Here is a 6,215-nt window from a genome sequence, read left to right on the forward strand (position 1 = left end):
TACGACCATTTCAAATTAGTTGTGAAAACCATCCAGTCTAAAGAATGCCCCAACAGTATTCATGGACCCCACAAAACCGAGTTTTCCCGACCATTCCCAGCCAACCTTTATTTCTTTTCCTCGATAACATACTCGTTTGCTCGGGAAACAAGAACAAACACTGTCAACACCTACGACCTGCCTCGGAGGCATCAAAACCAGGAAATACCACGAAGGAAGCACTGTGTGGGATAGATAATACTTTCGAAGCCAAAGGGGGACGAAATTGGAGTTGGACCGGGCACTTATCTGGGTGGTCAACGATAGATTGACTAAGCCCGCTCATTTCCTGTCAGTAAAGGAAACTTACAAGAAGGGAAGATTGACTAGAATCTACATAAAGGAGATAGTAAGACTCCGTGGAAATCTCAATATCTATTATCTCGGATCGAGGTAGTAGGTTTACCTCACGGTTCTGGAAATCACTACAAAAGACAGTAGGAAACAACCCGGCATGAGCCCTGCTCACCATCCACTGACAGATGGCCAAAGCGAACGAACCATTCAAAAACTCGATGATATGCTCCGAGCATATGTGATTGACTTGGGCAAATCAGGGGATACTCAATTAGCAAAAAGGGCAAACACCGAACAGTACTATAACAGGGCCAGGAGTAATCCGTGAAATGAAAAGGAAAATAATCCAAATCAGAGCACGACTTCAAGCATCGCGAGACCGACAGAAGAGCTATGCCGACACACGGCGAAAGCCCTTAGAATTTCAGGTCAGGGATCGAGTGTTATAGAAGGTCTCTACCCGGAAAGGGGTGATTCGTTTTGGGAAACGGGGGAAACTAAACCCACGATACATTGGGCCCTTCGATATTCTAGCCTGAATCGGTCCAGTGACCTATAGGCTGCAGCTACCTGCCGAGCTCAGCAGCGTACACCCCATGTTCCATGTTTCCAATCTGAAAAAGTGCTTATCCGATGAAACTCTTTTCATCCCATTGGAAGAAATCAAAATCAATGAGAGTCTCATGTTCATCGAGGAACTAGTTGAAATCATGGACAGGGAAGTGAAGCGTACTAAGCAAAGTCGCATTCCGATTGTGAAAGTCCGATGGAACGCAAAGCATGGACCAGAGTTCACATGGGAACGCGAAGACCAGATGAAGCAAAAGTACCCTCACTTATTCTCGCGTTCTCCAATCTAGTTTCAAAATAAAATAAAAAAAAGAATTTCGGGACGAAATTCCCTCTAACGGGGGGATGATGTCACAACCAGGAAATTCTATGTTTTTGTAAACATTAACAAGGACAAAATTGTAACTAAAACTTGAAAGCATGCATGATGTTTATTCAATGACAACAAAATTCCATCAAACACTCTATACAAACACTTCAAATGGTCAACGAAAGATTGGAAACCCTAAAAATCCCGGTTTAAGTCCATTATTGACTAGGATTTTCTTATTGGGCCTAATGGACCCATAAGCCTCCAATTTGACTACTTTGGGCTTAAAACCCTTAAATGGGCTCTAAATGGACCCATATTCATAAAACTTAACGTATTGGGTCATGTGGACTTAAAATGGCTCATGTTATCCCTAATGGGCCATGTTGGGCCATAATTACTCCAATAGCCCTAATGGGCCATAAACTCCATTTATTTGGTTCTAATGGGCCGTGAATATCCAAAGGAGCCTAATAGGCTGAGAGCTAATTAATTGGGCCACATGGGATCATGACCAAGCAAGTAAGGCCCAAGCTACCCATCCTTTCTTCTCTTCTTAGCCTTTCTCGGCCCAACTATTATATAAAAAAAGGAAGAGAGAAATTTAAAACAAGATAATGTGAGCTCTTGACACCTCACCTTTGCTTAGTGGTATTCTAGGCAAAGGGACCCACATGTATCAAAGCAAAATCATCCTTAACCATCATGCATTAACCCTTTTGATCTTCTCTCTTCCTTCTCCTTTATCTAAGGCCGAGAATCTCAAACCCACACCACCGCCTTCATATTTTTACAAACACTCTCAAAATTATCTTGAAAACTCTCTCTTATCCTCAAAATCATGTGGGTTGTTTGTGTTCCAAGAGGACTTCATCAAAAATCCATCTCTTTCGTAAGATACTTCTAACCAAAAAGTCTAATATCATGTTTTGTTAAAACTAGCACTCATTTACTCTTTAAATCATGAATCCTGCTTCTTAGAACTCATCTAAGTTCGAAATTTCCCTCAAGAAGCTTGTTAAGGTCGAATCTCCTCACATCATCACCAAAAACCGAAATTTCAAACCCAAGGTGAGTTCATACCCACTTGTTTTCGGTTTTTTACTTGTTTTTGGGGGAGAATACAAGTGTTATGTGTTGATCTATGTGTGTTTGCATGTTATATGTGATTTCTTTGGTTTATGTTGTGATAATGTGTTAATACTTAATATATTTCGAGATCTATAGCTAAAATGTGAAAGATTAATAAACAAAAACATAATAAACAACATACATCATAGATCTAAGAGTCCTTAAGTTTAATAAGTGAAAAACAAAGCTAAAGATCTTTACAAGTGTCATTTTTGCAAAAATAACAAAGATTGGGTTGAAAGTTGATAATTTTCGGTTTTTAGAGGTTATAAAGTATTTATATTATATAAAAGCTGATTTTTATGAAAATAATACTTTTCAAAGGACCACCGTTTTCCTCTTTTGTGTCTGTTAGGCTTACTTCATATTCACGTAAACATCAATCGGGTTGTAAAACAATGTTATTCAATTTCATTGGGATTTAGTGAGAAATAACGGGTGGCACGAATAAGTGCCGGCCGTAGCCTGTAGTTATAATCAGAGTCTCCTGGTGGGAGAGCGAGAGTTTGTGTATAGATCTATACGGGGGTGACTCCCCCACACCTGAGCTGTTCGCTACAGTTTGACTCGGCCAGTCTAGGGTGACAAAATCTTGATCAAAACCGGCGTTTGGAAAAATGCCAAGACAGGCGAATTAGTCACTATTATGCATGCTTATAACGACTCACATAGAGATCCATTACCATCTAAGTATTCATGGGAAATCATATTCATACACTGTGACGATGCAAAGTGATTTATACAATAATACAAAACTATCATACTATTTAAATTGGAAAACATCGGGTTTTCTGTGGAAAGGACATTATTCACTTCTACATACAACAACTAAAATACAAAGAATAATTGTGAAGAACATTCACTTTTACATATTTTGAAATCACATACATATACACTTACGGGATCATCACATCTTTTTCGTAAACAGTTTTTGTTACAGAAAATATCGGATTTTCTGGGTTTTACAAATAATACAAACTATTTTTATATCAAACATGCTTATGAACTCACCAACATTATATATGTTGACCATTTTCAAAATAACTTGTATTTTCAGGTATCCGCTAGAATGAAGAATCATCAAGCGTGTTTCTGAAATTTCTTTTGTGCAATGTCAATTGTTAAACAATTTATGTTATGTGAAGTTGTAATGTAAAACAATGTACTTGATGTAAACAATGATGGTTATACTATGTAATGTTGGTGATGATGGTGTTATGTTTCATGTATATGCATTGTGATGATATTTCAATTTAAGTCACACGAGCCCTCGGACGTTTCCGCCGTCTGCTTCGGGGGTGTGACAGAAACCTTATGACACTTAGATTTTTATGGTGTATGTCATATCCATGTGAATTTGTCATAGCCATAATCACAATACAAGGTTAGTGTGAAATCCAAACTCATATGGACTGAACTTGGCCAATCTCATTTTTCTTGCCACCCGGCAGCACAAGGGCCTACCATCGCTTCCAGGTTGTTATGCAAACAATTGAGAACTTACAGAACTCACAAGCATAGTCAACTTAAACTGGAATGGGCACAGAAACATAAATATGTCAACACAATGGGTTACGAACCTCAAGTTGTGGGCTATTCATTAACAATACTCTTGATTAGTTCTTAAAATCTTTTAAGACTCCCACTGACCTCTTGACATATAATTTCTCTTGTCAAGAACCATTCCTTGACAAAACAAATATTCAAGAGTTAGTGCATATTCTTATCAAGTTAAACACTTCATACAATTGGTCTTAGTTGGTCTTTGTTTTATCCAAAACATCACAACTAACCAACTTCAAATGTACAAGAATAGGAAACATCTTACTCTACATTTGACAAGTGTTATAAACTTTCTAAAGATTATGTCACTCAAGTTACAATCTTAGAGTATGACTTCTAAGACTTGATTTTTGGAACGAAGTACAATTTATCTTTTGATATAACCATTTCAATAATTCACCATTCCTCTCCTTAGCCAAACAAATGCACTAAGGTGTCCTTAGAGGATCAATTGTGATATGGTTTCATAATCACTAAGATAATCTTAAACCAAGATACTTAAGCACTCTCCCATCTTTTCAAATTGGAGAAACTTTTATCTTTCTTCCTAATTTGATTCTTCTTATTCATTCTGCCAATCATTGAAACTTTTCCAATGATTCTGAATTACACTTAAACTTGTAAGCATAACCATATTTACTAAACTTTAGTAAATCATGAGAATAATATTATCGACCTTGTGGTGGACCTGACCAGCGTACAACCTAGTGTACCCAATCCTTCAGTCCTTCACTTGACTCACACATACATGACTTAGTCTTAATTTCCCAAAAAATTCTCATTCATCATACAATACATCTTGCATGATTTCAATTTTCTATCCAAATGAAACTTGGGTGATGAGAATCTTTCCTTATTTGGTAAATTATGACACTACCACAAATGAAAGAATCAAATTCATTTTCCAATATTGCTTATTAATGGAAACATATAAACAACCATTTTTTTTTCCACAAATGCCATTGTAAGGATACTTAAAATAAATAAAATCAAAAATTTCTTTTATTTTAAAACTTGCGGAAAAATCTTATCCTTACAATGCAAATACATATGAAAAACATGCTGTTGTCTATTCCTAAGCAATATATCATAACTATTAAGTAGCAGCTCAAAATTCTGATCACCGAACCTTGCGATCGAAATCCATCTTCGCGATCAGAATCAGCATACTATTTCTTTAGGTTTCCTTTGATTCTTCAAAACATCAAAATGTAATTACATTACATCAGGTATTAAGAATCTCCAAAAGAGAACTTCATAGAGTTATATAATGGACTTTAACATGAAGCAAAGTAAAAGCTTTTTGACTTTTACCATCCTTATGAACTTTCAGGTAAATTCGGCAGCTTCGCAACCAATGCCCCTTCTTTTGGAAAAAGAAACATATGGACTCTTTGGAAATGGTACACTTGATTGTCTCAGACTTAGCCTTTCTCTTTACCATTGGTCAAATGACTTGACCATGGCCAATCCCTTTCTATTGGGAAGAGAAAGTTTTCTGGACTTCCAATGTCACCATTGTCAATGTCCAAATAGGTTTGGGAATTAGATCTTCCAATCTATTTTGCTTTACCAATGGTCCAAATCATTTCTGATTTAGCAGCTTCAAGCAAATAGGTAAGATCACCAAGTTAACAGCTAGCTACCTCGGGACTTCGACACCCGACTCTCCCGGCTTGCCAATATGTGACTTAACCTCCAAGATGTAAGCACATATAGTCTTTGCTTGCCAATAGGGATTGAGTGACTTAGAACTTTTCAAGTCTTGAAACTTGTGGGATAGGGAGAATTATTGGAGGAGGTGGAGGAAGTGAAGCATGATTTCCAGTCCCATTAATGCACAACAAAGGGATTAATCTTTCACCTTGATTGCCATGTGGGATATCATCTTCATTAGGAAGGCTTGTTCCTAAAGATTTTGGAAGACCATAGTTGTCTGAAATAGACATTTATGAGGGATAAATTCAAGTTTAGTTGATTTAAGTCCTTAATATAACACCCAATATGAAATATTAAGGCTAGGACCCGACAAACTATTTATAACTGGAAGAGGGATACCGTAATCCAAGTTATAAAATATTTGAAGGTAGGTAAATGACGATTTACCAATTTCCACGATGAAAAATAAAATAAATTTTTAATTGGATTGAAACTCCTAGATCTTTTGAGATTCATTGAACTTTTAATGGCATGTTTAAATCTCGATTGTGCCCTCTCAAGTTTGTGACTGGGATGCCAAGGATCACAAACAAGGTGTGAATAACCATGCAAATTTACTTAGTACCCTTAACTTTATCACCTAATT

This window comes from Lactuca virosa, chromosome 3 (assembly GCF_052849685.1).
Source record: "Lactuca virosa cultivar CGN04683 chromosome 3, Lactuca_virosa_CGN04683_v6, whole genome shotgun sequence".
NCBI lineage: Eukaryota > Viridiplantae > Streptophyta > Magnoliopsida > Asterales > Asteraceae > Lactuca > Lactuca virosa.